The 18,314-nt window shown below is 35.1% G+C and overlaps 2 pseudogenes across 2 annotated transcripts in view; both read right to left on the reverse strand.

Annotated features, from left to right (window-relative positions):
* Positions 1 to 18,314, reverse strand: part of LOC144573610 (receptor-like protein kinase FERONIA pseudogene) — a 102,056-nt pseudogene that overhangs the window by 17,941 nt on the left and 65,801 nt on the right. The window lies entirely within an intron of this gene.
* On the reverse strand, positions 4,760 to 7,996 carry LOC144573430 (receptor-like protein kinase FERONIA pseudogene; annotated as a pseudogene). The gene is made up of 2 exons (XR_013517964.1): positions 7,862 to 7,996; positions 4,760 to 7,777 (listed from the first exon to the last, which is right to left on the reverse strand). The product of XR_013517964.1 is annotated as a receptor-like protein kinase FERONIA pseudogene (transcript).

Below are 18,314 nucleotides of genomic sequence, written 5' to 3' on the forward strand. Positions count from 1 at the left end.
TCGGGGTACAGGAACATTTCTCTTACTTATATCTTCGTTGAATCATTGGAAGCACTATTTTGAAGATATTTAGATTTACTTATAGAGTAAAGATATTATCCCTCTACTTCTAGTTCTCTAACAGTCAACCCGTTCGAACTGTCTAATAACTATTTTTATCCATATTCAAAAAAATAAATCATTTAGAAAAATAGAAATCGTCTCTCTCACTCCACCTCGCGCTCTCTTCTCTAATCTTGTTCCCTCACACATCACCTCTCCTTCGCTCATCCAGTTGCGATCGCTGACTACAGGAGAGTGTGGTTTATCGTCGAGATCCGGTGAGGAGAGCGTGGTGCACCATCGATATCCGACGAGGAAAATGTGGTGCACCGTTGAGATCCGGCGAGGAGAGCGTGGTGCACCGTCGAGATCCGGTGCGATCCGGCACAATCTTACCTCGTCTCCGATGAGATCCGGCGGGGAGAGCGTGGTGCACCGTCGAAGGGGGTCCATGCTAGCCCTGCGAAGGTTGTCAGAGTGCAACATATGAATACTTCATTAGTTAGATATGCATACTTCATTCGTTAGATATGAATACTTCATATTTACATTAATTAGTTATAAATACTTCTTTAGTTAGACATAGATACTTCATTAGTTAGATATGAATACTTCATTAGTTAGATATGAACACAATATACTTACTATAAAAAAAAAAGACTTTTTAAAGTGAATTGAAGAGGTGTTTTGAAAGAGGTGTCTGATTTTGAATTGTATAAATTATTTCGTACATGTGAATACTTCATTAGTTAGATATTAATACTTATATATATGAATATTTCATGTTGTCAACATATGAATACTCCATTACTTAGATATGAATATTTAATAATTAGTATATAGATTCGTTGATATTGTGATTCGCGGTAGTGGTCTCCCTTGGCAAATGTCGTTTTCAGACGGTTGTGGTATCCAATCCCAGCTGTCAGACGTCGTTAGCGGTTCTCCTTGGTCGTTACTGGTCTTCAAGATTAATGGTCCTCTTTAGTTTGTGTTTACATTTGACGAATATTATAGATAATAAATAATAGTACTTAAATTCATAGATATGAATATTATACGTTTTGATGATGAATAAAATCACGTTATCCCTGGCAGTTATCACATGTGCTCATTAGTTAGTGGTCGCCCGTTTGTACTTTTTTTTATCCTGTGTGCGTTTTGCGAACCGTTGTTACAATCGTTTGGTAGTTTGCTTTATGATATGATTTTAGCCTAAATAGTCGTAGTTCGTTTAGGCTGTGCTCCAGAACGCGGAGGGTAACGCTCATTAAAGGGAAGGGAGGGGAGACGCGCTCAGACCGCTGCTGCCCGCCTCGTTTACTCGCTCCAGAAACGAGGAGATCCTAGAGGAGAGGAGAGGAGAGGAGGGGAGACGGCACTGTGGCAGGGGGAAATCAAGTGTACAAAGCTGCGAAATTCGTACCCCCCGATTTGGGGTGTAGACGGAGTAACACGAGCGCGTTCCCCTTCCTTCCTCTCCCGTCCCCTTCCTCTGTGCGACAGGCTTCTGGAGCACAGCCTTAGTGTTTATATAGAAACTGAAACTGATACTGTACTTATTTGAATTCAATAAAAACGGTGTTTTATAAACAAATAAATAAAACCGATACTTTAGGCACTATTTCTAAACGGATGACAACCTGGAAGAAAGGAAGATACAGACCTTGTTATTTGATTTTGTTTTTTTTCGTTTCTTTAAACTTTCTTTCAAATTTTGATCCTTACTCTTTTTATTCTCGTTTTGTTATCAACATCCATATTTGTTAACCACAATTTTTTGAAAATTCGGATTATACCATGTTTGCAGTTTTAAATTGTGATATTAGCAGTGGCAGTACAATTTAGATCTGCAGAAATGATAAATATGAAAATTTTCAAAAACAGTGATTATTTGATTTATCTTCTTTTCTTAGAGATGGTAAATCCACCAAAAGGTTCTCTCAAATCTCAACATTCTAATAAATCATATAACCAAAATAAAACAAGAGCATTAACGAAAAAAGTTTTTCTGTTCTATTTATTGAAAAGATAACTGGGCTGACTTAGCCTAAAATCAATGGCAAAATATCTGAAATTATTTACGGGCCTTGTATACTTACTCGAGCGCTGTAAAAAGTCTGCTTTGATAGGTCTTGCAGTAGATCCGATGGACTCGGATTTATTTTTGGGTCCAATTAGTCAACATTTTTCGATTAATATTAAAATTTGTGTGCACGGAAATTTAAGCAGACTCGTACATACTTTAATGCTAAGTGCACACATCTTAATGCGTATTAGACGGTGATTAAACTTATTGAATCAAAGTAAATTTGATGAACATCAGACCTATTCTGAAATCTTCGCCTAAATCACTGTTTGAAAGTGCATCTAATCTCTGGTTATAATTGTGCAGCGCTTGATTTTCAAAATTTAAGAATCTAAATTATGTTGTTTTCAAAAAGTCCTTTGTTTGGCAATGTTCTATTTTGTCGAAAATATTCGAACGAGATGTCTCACAAATTCAATTTGTTGGCTGTTTTAATTAATAAGGGCTATGCTAATCATAAATATTTCCTTATTTCGTATTATTTTTTATCTGAATTATTTTTCTTCCATATCTTCCCGAATCTTTTCGGAGTTTATTTCCCATCATTACTAATATATTATTTAAGTATCTCTTCATAAACCTTATTATATTTTATCAGAAATCTTACAAAAACCTTAAGAAAAGATTAATGAACCCACCTAAATAAAAAAAACCCAGCCCAAAATTAACACAGAAGTTTAAATAAGAATAAATAAAGAATAAGTGAGCTGAGAGGGCATTCGGGTAGAGATAAAGAGGCTGAAACCTTTAAGAGGCCCAGGATCCAGAAAAACTAGTGATAATCCGTTTTCGTACATTATTTTGTTAATAACTTATATGGCCTCTGTCATTACTTGATGCATTATTTTGTTCCCAACGGATGCGTTAATATTTGAAATTACTTAACAATGTCAAAAGTAAAACTAAGTGAATGAAACTAAATAGGAGTGGTAATCACAGTGACAAATGAATCATTCATGTTTAGTTCAGCGAGGTTAATTATTTGTGATTCGAGAATAATTTGGGTATAATTAGGAAATGATTTGGGATTATCCGGACCAGAAATTTCAATCATGCAAGAGAGCGAAAAAAAAAACCCAAAAAAAATTTGTTCTGGGAGGAATTTGGGAAAAATTTAGGAAAAATGCATAAAATTCGCGAATTATTCAGGTTTAATTCTGTCAAAGTTCGGTCAACTAAATAATTCGGTGTTCAGTTCATTATCACAAAAAAAATAAAATATTTAGATTTAATTCGCGAATGTTGTGACCATGGTGATAACTTTATCAGTTATCTATGTATTTCTTATCTGCACTTTATATATGTTTATACTTTTCGAAATATACTTATATTAATGATAAAACTGTGTATTCCTATCACTCTCGTAATCAAAATTTTGTAATTTTAAAGTTTTATTTATTTAATAAAGTATTTTACTTAAATTTATTTATGATTATTCAGAAAAATAATATATATATTTGTATATTAAAATAGACACTTACATATTCAGATTTATGTAACTTGTTTATTAAATATGTTGTTGCAACAAGGTTGCACAATAATTTGTCTTTAATTATATTATCAAATAAAATAATGATAGTGGTGAACTAAGGGGTAGAGTATTCAAATGGTTCGGTTTGTTCGGTTTTTAACCGAACCGGAATATTTTAGTTTAAATGGATCAGTTCGGTTGAAATTTTGAATAATTTCGTTTTAAATGGTTCGGTTCGGTTTAGACATCTCAAACCGATTAAACTCAACTGACCGATTTGTATTGGTTTGACTATAATTTTATTGGTGTTATAATGATTTCATTAAACCAAACCGGACCGAATCAAACCAAACTTCAATTGTTGTGTATGACAATATATTATTTTCGCTAATAATGATACTAATAGGTTTATTTCAGTTTGTTCGGTTCGGTTCTTGATAGGTTTAATCGGTTCGGTTCTATTTTTGAAAACGGAAGAAAAGTTTGGTTTGATCATTTTAGTTCGGTTTGAACCGAACCATCTGCTTGAACACCCCTATGTAAGGGGCACTTGACGTTGACTGTTGACTGTTCGGTCAGAATGTAGCTTTCGTGGAAGTCTTTTAATGCTCCATCTTTGACTAATCAAAACCTTTCCTATTCACTGGGTCCTACCACTTCGACCATCAGAGCTAGAGACGAGAAGTGGAGCCCACCAGAGAGAGACCATTAACTATTCAAAGATTTATTACATGATTATATCTTCTACCCCTATAGACGACGCAATCAATAACAACCGCAAACAAATAGAAAAAGAAAATTAAAGGGCACGACTTGACCCAATTCAGTTGTCGTTCACCAATGAATTCCACGATATTTCCAATTCAAAATGCCGTGTGAAACCTTCTTGGCTGGAAAGTGACCTCAAATTTGTCATTGCACTTTGTACCAGATAAGAGAATATTTGTTGGCATTAATTGATGTAGATTAGGCTTTGGCAAAACAAAATTTGAAGAAGTACCAACCAAAAAAATCATGTTCAATAGGCCAGAGAAACTAAAAAAATTACACTACATAATTGTGCAACTTTTTTTTATTTTCAATTTGCAAAATAGTAAAGAAAAGAAAAAAACAGGAAGCCTCAAACGAAACACATCAAGGTTATTCACACGGACAAATTTGATTAAAGAGCTATATATTGATTGCAATTTCATTACTAACCACTGAAACAATATCAAGTTCTTCGTAATCTTACTTAGACAAATATATATAATAGAAGTAACCGACTCAATATTAAAAAAAAAGGAACAAAAATGAACAGGTAAATATTTAATAGTAATTATCACCGTCCCTTCTGGTTCATGATCTCCGAGAAAACAGAACTAGGTGTGTGCCTGTCAGAATCTGTACTCACAATGCTCCTCCCTCCCATGCTCATAGTTGTATTTGTAGTGCTAGTCGATTCGGAAGTAGGTTCATCAGCTAGCTCTTTCTTTCTGCTAATGACAGCTGGTGTCTCCTCTCCAGAGGTGGTCCCGCCAACTACACTCCCGCTTTCTTCCGCATTTATTTGCAATTGCAGTGCAAATTCTAAATTCCAAAGTACATCTCCAATGCTTGGTCGGTTAATACCTTGATTAGCCAAACACTGCTCGGCTGTCTCAGCATATTTTTTTAAGCATTGAGGTGCAATTTTGCCTCTCAGGTATGAGTCTATTATCTCTTCTATAACACCCTTTCTCTGACAAAACAGGGCCCAATCTGCCAGGTTCACTTGTTGTTTCAGTACATCACCGCTTATTATCGGTGGCCTTGCACACAATACTTCAAACAAAACCACACCGAAGGAATACACATCAGATTTTTCTGACAATTGTTTCCTTCTGAAGTACTCGGGGTCTAGGTACCCGAAGCTCCCTTTGACAGCTGTGCTCACATGCGTGTGGCCCAATATGGGTCCTGTTTTTGACAATCCGAAATCTGACACCTTTGCCACCCATTTTTCATCTAAAAGAATGTTGGTAGTTTTCACATCACGGTGAATTACAGTATGTTTTGCGCCTGTATGGAGGTAGTGCAGCCCACGAGCAGCACCAATGCAAATTTCGAGCCTCTGCTTCCATGTAAGTGGCGCACTCTGGGTTTTATAAAGGTGCTCTCGGAGTGTTCCATGGGCCATATAGTCATATACTAATATCATTTCATTTTCCTCTTCACAGTAACCAATAAGTGAGACAAGGTGGCGATGACGAAGCTTGGACAACAACTCAATCTCGGTTTGAAATTCGTGTATCCCTTGCTCGGATAACGGATTGCCCCGCTTAATTGCAACCTTAGTTGATCCATTATCAATTTCACCCCGGTAAACTTTTCCAAACCCTCCAACACCGAGAACTAAGGCTTCATCGAATCTATTCGTGGCTGCCAAAATCTCGTGAAAAGAAAAATGTCGGCAAAGATTAGCTGGTAAAGAAGAGTTATGGCTACCTGTACCTGTACTAGTGGTGTTTGTCTTCGTTGAGACATCAGATTGGGAATTTGAAATTCCGTAAGAAGAGAGTGGAGTCCATACAGTCGCTTCTTCACTTACCTTTCCCTCTTGAGACACCTTATCCTTCTTTTTCTTCTGTTTGTAAATCATAAACAAGCAAATACAAACAATGAAAGAGAGAAGCAAAACACCGCCAACTACACCCGCAATAATTGCTGTGACCTTTCTTTTTGACTCTTTATGCTTGTTGTTAAAAGTCCGAGATGGATCCACTATATTTTCTGGTGGGGGTACTGGGTTCAAACCTGCAAGGCTGTTTTCGGCCTTGCTCATCTTAAACACCTCAAGACCATTCAATATTGCATCATAAATCTCAGTTTTTGTCGAAAGATCCGGGTGAAGTGCGACCCACATATCCATTTGACCCGACCCAGCAGTAATAACCACATAATCCCTGTAAATGGGTATACCGATTCCTCCACTGTATGCTATAACATCGAATCTGTCTTGTGCTGTCTGGTTATTAATGTAAATAAAGAATACCCGCTGGTTAACCTTGGTGTACGGGTATTGTATCTCGCAAAAATGGAATCTGAGGAGGTAATTGAACCCAGCATCTACGCTTAGGATCCAAGTAAGATTGTAATTCAAGTTGATTTGTGGGGTTGCACCCATTGATCGTGCGGTCTCGTACACTAGAACTGGTGCTATATATTGTGGCATAGTTGATGGATATGTAATTGTCACATTAGCGTCCTTTTGAAAGGTGGAACCAAAAGCGGCACCAAATATATAGATTGAGTCGTCATCCCACGAGCGGTACAAGCCCGAGTCTTCAAAAGGGTTCAAGGGTCGGCCACCTACATTGAGCCTGTACATTGTTTGAAAAGCCATACCAGCTAGGTCATATGGAAACAGGCTATTAGTACCATCAGCATTGTACGCTGGCGAAGTACTAAAAATATCAGGAGACGACATGATCTCGATTCCATTTATAAATGCATATGCCTTTGGTTGGTTCATAGATGGAGCAAATGTTAAATTTAGAGTAGTTGAGGTGACATTTATTGAGAACTCCCGAACAAGGTGATCATAGTCCAACGAGGTCATGGTTATCCAAGCACTGAAATTGGACAGTAGAGTGTAGGGGCCCGCAGTGACAGCGAAATACGAGTCGGAGGCAATGAGGTTTGAATAGTTGGCAGGATAAAAGTAGAGGCGGAGGAAGTAGCGGCCAGGAGAGAGAGGGAAAGTGTAGGTATAATTTGAGGTGAAGATACGGGCATGTCCATACGGTGTGGCCGGTACCGATGGGTTTCCATATGGGATAGGTGAAGTTTGGCTGGCTTTTTGAGAGATGTAATTTGTTGTACTATCTCCAATCCATGTGAGGTTGTTAATATTGTCTATGCTGGTTTCGGATGTGCCACAACTTAGTAGAATGTGAGTAGAATTGAAAGTAGAGTTGGCAGCAAGAGCCGGGACAGTGAAATAGAATGACAATAGAGGAGCCCCAAATATTAAGAAGAGAGAAAGAAAGGTTGCGTAATTCATTTTTTTACATGAATTGGGGTCTTGGTTAGTTGTGAAATTTGGTGGGTTTTGTAGTGAAGATTTGCTCAATTTATGAGGGCTAAATTACAAACTAGCTGACAAAAACAGAAAGGAAGGATATATATAGTTCTATGTGGAGTAGAGGAATCATCTGTAAAAAGCATAGTATGTATCAGGTGCGAGAAATTAAGTAAACATATCAAAAATTGAGGGAAGAAACTAAGAAACGGTTTACCTGAGCAGAGAGCGAAGAGAGAACGATGAGAGAAGTAGACAAAAAGCTTCCTCTGCATCTATGCTAAGAAACGGTTTCCTGTGGGAAGGGCACTTTATAGATTTTTTCATTCTTAATTCCAGTGCGGGTTTCACGTGGACTTGTGGTGTATCCAAACATGTAACGGGTTGATATCAATTACAAATGCGTTCATACAAACGAGAGAAGCATAATGTTCCTGATGATTTAAGAAATTATATAATCAAACTACACACGGATATTCTAATGATTTAAAAATAATATTAAAGTAACTCATGTAATTTAATTAGAGTATGAAACGGGTTCATTTGATCACAAACTTTATGACTCAGATAAAAACGTGGCGCAATGTAAATTAAAAAATAATTTATTATTTTTGTAAGGACGGAAATAAAGAAGTTAACATTCGAAGCGAAATCGTCCACAAGTATTCAGTCCAGTGGTTTGACTATTAAAAAGACTACAAAGTGTGCTCCTCCAGTCGAATTTTATAATTATGAAAAAGATTTTTATGAAATCAATATGATTATTTTTTTTTAAAAATCATAAGAACTGAAATATAATATAAGTTCCGTGTTTAAAAAAAAAAAATCAAATTGTCATTTTTTTTTGGACCGAATTGTTATTTCGGTTCCAGCCGTTTTCATATATTTTAAGAAAAAAAATACGTTAGAAGATTGTAAAATGTCTGAGACTAAATTGTCATTTCGGTCAAAAAAAAAAATTAGAACCGAAATGACATTTCGATTCTTATGATTTTTATAAAAAAAAAAGTAATCATGTTGGTTTCATAAAAATATTTTTTCTAATTATGGTTTATAAAAAAAAATTTCCTCCCGTCTCCATCCTAGCATTTTTTTTGATAAACTAATAGTGGCTACAAGACATTACATCGGGTGCGGATTTTAACAGCAATTTTTTGACTCAAGACATCATTAACGGAAATTTTTATAAATATCCAAATCAAATAACAAATTACGGAATATACCCTGTTTTGCAATGGAATTCGAAAAATGCCCAATCCGGTTATCCAATAATCGGATTTGATACAAATTTCAGGTTAACCACTGCACGGACTCAAAAAAACAAATCCGGTTAATGGTTAACCGGATTTGTGCATTTTGCTTCTTTTTTTTTTTTTTTGAAAACATAATTTTTTTTATTATTATTTTTTTGTATTAAAATATTATAAATGTTGAATATATTTCTTTGAAAATAGATGAAATACAATATAATTTGATTTATTAGAAAGACTGCAACAAATAACTCGGATCAATATTTTTCAGATCAGATTTTTCGCGGCTATAAGAAAAATTAATATATTTCTTTATGTGTTATTGGAAAAAAAATAAAAATAATTAGATTCTTTGTTATTGATCCCGGTTCAAAAGTCACTTTTAGGTAATCCAGAAAATATTGTGACCTTTCTAGTACTTTTAATTTATAAAAAAGTTGTATCTATTTTGAAAATTCTTTTTGAAAAATAATCATTAAATAAATTAAAGTTTTTGATTTTTTTCAAAAATGGATATAACTTTTTATAAATTAAATGTACTAGAAGGATCACAATATTTTCTGGATTACCTAGAAGTGACTTTTGAACCGGGATCAATAACTCAGAATCTAATTTTTTTTTTTCCAATAACACATAAAGAAATATATTAATTTTTCTTATAGCCGCGAAAAATCCGATCTGAAAAATATTGATCTGGGTTATTTGTTGCAGTCTTTCTAATAAATCAAATTATATTGTATTCCATCTATTTTCAATGAAATATATTCAACATTTCTAATATTTTAATACAAAAAAAAATTTCTGTTTAAAAAAAAAAAAGCAAAACATGGTATATTCCGTAATTTTTTTGAGTCCGGGCAATGGTTAACCGGACATTTGTATCAAATCCGGTTATTGGATAACCGGATTGGGTATTTTTCGAATTCAATTGCAAAACAGGGTATATTCCGTAATTTGTTATTTGATTTGGATATTTATAAAAATTTCGGCAGCATTAAGGTTAGATATTTTTTTCTATTTGGACCATTATGTCAATGTTTTATAAAGGAAACTAATAAAAGAGCATTTAATAAAGCATCATCCTGCAATGGAAATATTTTCTTCAAATAAATTCACAGACGTAGGGATAAAATACAGAATGTTGTATTACCTATTATTGTTAAAAAAAAAGGGATATTATTTCTGGAATTTTGGTTGAAATTGAACATTAATTTTTACATTAAAAAATTGGACATCACCTCCGTAATCGGACATTCATTTTATATTACATATTAAATGCGACAAGAAATGAAGAATCATTTTATATGACATATAATGGAAATAGAGGCAACAAATGGGGAAATCAAGAATCACGTTACATAATTCCATTTTAGTTTTTTTTTCAAATTATTAATTAGTGATAGATGGTAAATATTTATCAAAATTTGTTGTATAACATAAAAATATCTATTATGTATTCTATTTATTTTTATTCAATGACGTTTATATACTTATATAAAAAAAGTCACAAATTGAACTTTAAAAGCACTTAGTTCTCTCAATAAAATTTGAATTATTGTTCGAACTTCTAACTTTTCTCTATAAATCTTTGCTTTCACACTATACATTGTATTAAAGATAGCTTTAAGCTCATATTTCTTTCAGTGTAAAGAAGAGATAATTTATTTGGGATGTATTCCAGATCGAGTTATATGGTTCACACTCTCGATATCTAGTTGCCGAAGAAAATGATGACCGAGATATCGACAGATGCTTCATGACTATGTGATAAGTTACGTACTTCAATTATCTAAATTTCTTCATCAATCTTTTTACTCTTAATTTTAAAAGGACAATTGATCTCTATCACATTGTAAAGCTATATATTTCTCTGGTTTTGAACCACAAATAGATAATGTGTAGTCGAATAAAATAATATAACACCAATAAATAGATCTTCTCGAATTTCGGGATATTGGGAAATGCTTCATGACTATGTGACAAGTTACGTACTTCAATTATCTAAATTTCTTCATCAGTCTTTTTACTCTTAATTTTAAAAGGACAATTGACCTCTATCACATTGTAAAGCTACATATTTCTCTGACTTTGAACTACAAATAGATAATGTGTATCCTTTAGTCGAGTAAAATGATATAACACCAATAAATAGATCTTCCCCAATTTCATACTTGAAATTGAATAATTCAAGTTTTTCAACCTCTTTTTCAAATAGATTTGCTGACATCAATATCCATCTATAAACAAAAAAAATATATAAATAAATAAAGTAAAAAAAAATCAGATTACTTTTTAAAATATTGTAAAAAAATATTTTTTCTTATTGTGAAAAATTAGATGGCCACTTCAAGCATCAAAACTTAATAAAATTTACTTAAAAAACAAAAGTTCCGTCCACGTTGATGATAGAACTGACATTTGTTACTTTCGAAAATAAAATTAATTAAATATTTGTAAATTACCTTTGATTTAAGAGTTAAATATTTGTAAATTACTTTTAAATTATTAATTTGTTTTCTTTCTGGATGTTTTTTGAAGCATGGTTCAGCCAAAAAAGCTAACTAAGATTGGTCTATTAAAGAAAGAATTATTAATTGATTATACTCAATGAATAAAGTATCTATTAGAGAAGGAGTAAATGGTCATTTTTAAAAATTTCTCTCACCTCTTTGTTGTTTTGAGCAAACATTTTGCTGTTAAAAAAGGCACCTACAGCACTACGCATCCTACTATACATCCAATATGTTGAAGAATAAAATAAACTAGAAGGGTTAAATTGTAAAATAAAGAGAAGGGTAAAATTGTAATTTAGAATAGTTAGAAATGAACCGTTGGAATGTCAACGGTAAAATAGAAAGGGAGATATATATACTCACTGTATATGCTTTAGATATACATAAGAAAAATCAGAAAAAACTCTCATCTCTGTCTCTATAAAAATTATTATGGTATCAGAGCACTAAGCTCTTGAGATCAGAAAAATACACACAAAAACCCATAATAGAAAAAAAATAGAAAAGAGCAAGAATGGCTCACGAGGGACACAACGAGGGTTCCACTAATGTTCCCAAGCTCACCAATACTTTGCTCAACGATAGAAACTATCTTACATGGGCAAAGGCTGCGGCAAGAGCGCTCAGCGGTCGAGAAATGCGAGAATACATCACAGGAGAAAATAAAGTGCCCGAAGTCGCAAATCCGCTGTTACTGACTGAAGCTGTTACATTCCGAAATTTAAAACATGATTAAATTAATAAATCGATCATTTGGCTTAAATAAAAAAAATTTAATTAACTTAACGATCGTTCAGAAATTTTCTGACCGACTAAAACGAAACTAAAATTTCGTAATATAAATAATGTATGAAATTAAGTATAATAAGATTTAGAGATTTAGAAATAAAATAAAATATAGCACTAGGAATAAAATTATAATTATTCGGTAAATTAGAAACTTAGAAAATCCGTTACAATTCTTTTTAAGTTTTAGGAAAGAAGAAATTGATTTAATTAGATTCGTGTAAATAAATAAATAAATTAAATTCCAAATTAAGAGTATAATTATACGAAATTATTCATACGAGATAAATTATATAAAAGTTACAAATTTCGGTTATTTGAGAATTTTAAGGATTTGATTTGATATTTATATATATATAGACATAGATACTATCCGATATCAATTTATTCGAATTCTAAAAATTGAATATATATAATTATATAAAAGGAAAATTAAATTATTCGAATCTTAAATTGAGAAATAAAAATACGAATTATATGTACAAATATAGTTACAAAAATATTATGAATTTTCGATTCGAAATTATAGTAGAAACAGATTTTTAAACCAATTAAATGACCCTATTGAAATTCAGAATTGTTTGGACCTTTGGATTTAATCTAACACGGATCTTAAATGTTGTAATTTAAAATTTGGAATTATATCAACCACTCATCACAGCCCAGCACGAATCTTGAAGCAGCCCTATTAAAACCCCTTTCCTCTCTTTCTCTCCTCTCCCTCTACCCGTGACAGAAAACCCCCCCAGCCCCGTCCCCTTCCCCTCTCCTACGCCAAAACAGGGGGCTCCGCCCCCTCCCCTTCCGTCGCTGCCACGGCCAGTCCGCCAGCCGCCGCCCCATCTCTCTCATTCTCTTCTCGGTCCGACCCGCCAGACCCGCCAGAAACCCCTCTCTCTCTCTTGGTTTCTGCCCCCTCCCCTCCCATGAAACCCTAGTTTCTAGGGTTGAGGTATGTGCTGCCTCGGTGTTCGATTGATGCTGTCCCGGTGCTGTTCTGGTGTTGATCTCTGACGGCCGGTGTTCGAGTCAGTACCTAGGTGCTGCCTTGTTTTGATCTGAATTGAGTTATTCCTCTCATTTCTCTGGTGCCTTGTTGAGGTGTTGTATGATGCTAATTACTCAAATAAAATAGAATTGATTTTGGTGTTTGATGCCATGCTGACATGGTGCAAATTTTCTCTTTGATCTGCCGTGTTGTGGTTGTTTGATACTATATAAGGTCTGGTTTTGTATACTTACCAGAATATTGAACTGGCAGGGATCGTTGATATCTCCATATTTGATCTATTGTTCCGACCAATTCTTGTACCAAAATCTGCGTTTTAAACCACCAAATCACATATTTTACATTGAATATCCATAGAATGTGGTACTGCTGCGATTTCATTCTTATTTTGCAGAAAACGGGCGAAATCAGGGAAGTTACTGAATTCTGAGACATCTGATGCGACCCTCATCACATCTGACGCGACCCTCATCACATCTGACGCGACCCTCATCACATCTGACGCGACCCTCATCAGACCTGACGCAGGTAGCATCAGAGTCGATGCAGGTCGCATCGGTGGTGATGAGGGTCGCATCGCGAGCTTCCAGAGCAGACAGCAAAGCCCCAAGTCAGACCCGTTGCCTATAAAAGGAGGTCATATGCCAGAATTTCGGGAGCTTTTTCCCCCTTTACATTCCAGATCACTTAGAGAGCAGAGATCAAGAGAGAAGAAAGAGATTGGAGCTTGCTTGAAGAAGAGGAGAAGAAGAGAAGATTGCAAGATCCTCTCCAATCCACCTTGGATCTTCAAGCTTCATCATTATCTGCCTATTCTCTCTCTCTTTTATGCTTTCTTTCACCATGCTTGAGTAGATCTTTAGTTCCTAGGGTTAGGATGTAGTCTCTAAACCTTGTCTTTGAGTTGCATGTTGTTTTGATTTAAGTTTGAACTTGTGTGATTCTTTGTTTGAGTATTCATTGATTGCTTGATTTTGATTGCTTGATTGATTCTTGATTGTCTACTGTTAGATGTCTATAGCATCTCTTCTAGTAATTTGACCTTGATGTTTCTTGCAATTGTGATTGAGTATTTGAAGTAGATTTATGATCAATAGTAGCCGAGAGGTGAACTTTCCATTATCGAAAGGTTGTGGATACTTCTAGCAAAGCAGACAATCAATTTAGGTTAGATACCAGTAGGTGAGAGCTACAGGTTGAAGCCTCGCACAAGAAATCAACTTAGATACGAACACATGTCAGCTCTGCTTGAGGGCCATGCGACCCGCATCAGAGATGATGCGAGTCGCATCATACGGCCCGAAAGAAGGCAAAGTTTGAGATGAAACCTGAAACCCTGGGAGCGCCTTTTATCATTGTTCAAAACCAAAACCTTTAATTGCTTTCATTTACTGTTAATTGAATTGTCACTCGAAATTAGGAAATATAAACAAACCAAACCCAACTTTTCACACTTCTAGTACCTAACTCAGATTTGTAAGAATTTAGACTCGAATTGTACCATCCCTGAGGATCGATACCTGATTTTACTATACGAGCAGGGCTGTGCACTTGCAGCCTTAATCGAGAGTAACTCAAGGTTTTAAACTGGTACAGTTAGCTGTACCTGAAACTTTGTAGCATACTTTTGTAAGCGAACAGTCGTATTGCAAAAATTATTTCTTGGGGATCTGAATGTAAAATGCATGCCCTTGTGTGAAATTTTATTGATTAAGGGCCAATCTGAAAAATGCGAATTTATATAGTATAAAGGGGGCCGTGACTTTACTGTTGTGCTATGCATAAATAAATTAAATGTTGATTGTTTTGGGCCTTAAGGAATTGGGCTTGTGAATGAATTTGATTAATAGATTGGGCCTTTGAATTAATTGGATTATGACATGACATGCATATATGTATAAATGGGCCCAATCTTAGAATAGGGAAAAGGAATTGAAATTGGACTTTGGTATTGGAAATGAAAATTTTGGAATTGGACTTGAATTAAAATGATTATAAATGAGCCGAAAGGTATAAAAGAATTGACGGATTTGAAAGACGGCTTTTGGAATTTAAGTTTTGATAATGTAACCGAACTAAACCAAGTAAACGTATAATATAGGTGTAGGCTCAATCGAGCAAGATTTCGCGAGGCAATTCGAGATGCCTGATCTTTAAATTAAGCGGTACGCTCGTCATACTAAGGTGCGGGATTCTTGGACTTGTTTGATACTTTATTTTTAGGAATTAAACTGTGTTTTCGTTTGTCATGTTGAATATCATTGATTGCATCATTGAATTGTGTATAGCATTTGCATAGCCCAATCAAATTAAACTCGAAATTGATGTGACTTGAGTGATTTGCATGCTGGTATGGTTGTAGGTTGTGTCGATCTATTATGATCTGATTTGATTGAAAGTCACCACGATTTGATTTGATATGTATGTGAATGGATTTACGAAGTTAAGCACTTGGATCCAATGAATTTGCCAAGTCGGGCTGTATGCTGACTTGGATTCCCAGGATCCTAAATGGCCTTAGGTGAACGGCCATCGATGTTCCCAGTACCGGTTGGGACGAGGGAGGGTGATTATGTTATGAGATGTGATTGGAAATCGTGGGTGACATGTGTAACGTCTATGGCTCGGTGGCATTCTCCTACGTGTTAATGCATTTGGAAGGTCAATTGAATATTACGACTATTGGAATGATTCCAAAGAGGATTTTTTTTATATGATTCGAACCAGACTTTAATAAACTGTTAAGCCAAGCGATTGCAGATGGGTGTCAGATAAAGGGTCCAGCGGTTGGCCATCTGTAGGCGTCAGTAACCCTACAGATGTGGGTTTGATAAAAGGTTCAGCTCGAAAGAACATCTGTAGTTGCTACTAGCCCTAATAAATAGAGTTAAGCCAAAATATCTGTTGTGTTTGAAATTCATTTTGGAAATTCTGTAAACTGTGTTTCAGGTTGATTAATTGTTGTCGAGTAGTGGCATTATGTTATTTATGAATATATATATCTGTTTGAACTGTTTTGAGTTTGGGTTTCATTTTTGAATATAAAGTTTGATTGCAAGTCCAATAATCTAAACTGTGGCAAATTTCGCACTGAGAATTTATTCTCACCCCCTCTCCCCGATTATTTTCAGGTTTATATTGCGGACGCAGCAAGTGAGGATATTGGTAATGCATATAAAAGATCCACTGCCTCGCGTATATATGTGACACTTGATTTATACACGCGGCAGGCTGTCAGACCCGTGGATTTGGGGTGTGACAGAAGCAGAAAAAAAGGCAATGAGAAAATGGAGAACTCAGAACGACAAAATCATAACGTGACTCACAAATTCTATGGAGCCGTCCATTTCAGAACTATTTCTCCTTCCCGACACGGCTTTTGAGCTATGGGAAGCTGTCAAAGCCATGTACGGTCAAGAAAACAATTATTCTCGCATTTACCAACTCAAGCAAGTAATTCAGCAAGAAAAATAAGGCGAGGGAAAATATGTAGAGTACCTTGGTGCTCTTCAAAAGAAAAGAGACGAGCTTCGCTTGTACCGGCCGCAAACTGCTGATTTGGCCGTAATTAGAAAACGTGAGGAAGAAGATGACATATTCGAGCTCCTTGCAGGATTAAACCCGAGCTATGAGTCTGTGCGAGCTCAGATCATGAATACAATCCCTCTTCCTTCCTATTCTCAAATAAAAAATATGATCCAACAGGAAGAAAGCAGAAGAGAAGCCATGGGTAGTGCACAAGTCACAGTTGAAGAGGGAAGAGAGACTCACGCCTTTGCCACTGCCAAGAAACCAAATTTTGGAAAAAAAGGAGGAATCACCGAAAAATGCGAACATTGTAAGAAAGAGGGACACGAGAAGAATAAGTGTTGGTTTCTCTATCCCGAATTGAGACCGAAATGGTGGGGCAACAATGGTAAAAGTGACAGAGGGAGAAACCCTAAGGGGGAGAAGATGTCTGCTGGGGCGGCGCGATTCGAAGAAGAAAGAAACGAGACCTTCTGTGTTGGGTCCGCTTCTTCTGTGGATTTTCTAAACGGGTCCGCCCCTTTCAATAACAGTCCCGCTCCTGTTATTAATGGGTCCGCTTCCTCTGCATTAATTCCAACTGTGTCTGCTCCTCTCCTTAACGGGTCCGCCTCTCAAACACACATGCCCGCCTCTACTGCCTTGATGGCTGCTACATGCGCTGCTCCAGTTGGATCTGCTCCAACCCGATCTGAATTGGGAGCTATTCTCTCACAACTAAGTGGGCTATTAAATAGAGGGCCCAATCCAGGTTCTTTTAAATCTCAAAAATTAATTAAAACTAGTAGCCCAAACCAAAATTTGTATATTATACCAAACAAACGAAATGGTATAAGCCCAAATAAATTTGAAACAAAGCAAATAAAATGTACAAATTTAGGAAATTTAAATAGTGAATACCAAAAAAATAACTTAGATTGGATTTTAGATTCTGGTGCAACTGACCACATGACCGGAAATAAAAAGTTTTTACAAAATTATAAAAAAGGGAATGGTCAAGAATTTGTCTATGTTGCAAATGGTGAAAAAATGAAAATTTGTGGTTATGGCTCACTTATTGTTTTTTCAAAAGAAATTGAAAATGTTTTGCATGTAAAAAATTGCACCGCCAATCTATTATCTATGGGAAAACTTTCAAAAGAATTAAATTGTGAAATTATTTTTTCACCTCAAAATGTATTTTTTCAGGATTTAATATCCAAGAGGATGATTGGTGAAGGTGTTTTCAAAAATGGATTATATTTTTTGTATAGCCGAAAATACAATTTCAACACCCAAGTGCAAGACATGGGACACTTATGGCATAGAAGAATTTGGCATCCTTCCGATAGAACTTTAAAATATATTTTTGATTTTTCTAATTTGGATTGTAGCAATTGTGAAGTATGCAAACTAGCTAAGCATACGAGACTTCCTTTTGTAAGCTCAAATTCAAAGAGTAATCATATTTTTGAACTTGTTCATTAATTCCGATGTTTGGGGACCCGCTCCCATAAACTCTTACAATGATTTTAAGTATTTTGTTACATTCATAGATGATTTTTCACGACTAACATACTTATATTTATTAAAAAATAAAAGTGA

The sequence above is a fragment of the Carex rostrata genome, chromosome 21 (genome assembly GCF_964058835.1).
Source record: "Carex rostrata chromosome 21, lpCarRost1.2, whole genome shotgun sequence".
In the NCBI taxonomy this organism is placed as follows: Eukaryota; Viridiplantae; Streptophyta; class Magnoliopsida; order Poales; family Cyperaceae; genus Carex; species Carex rostrata.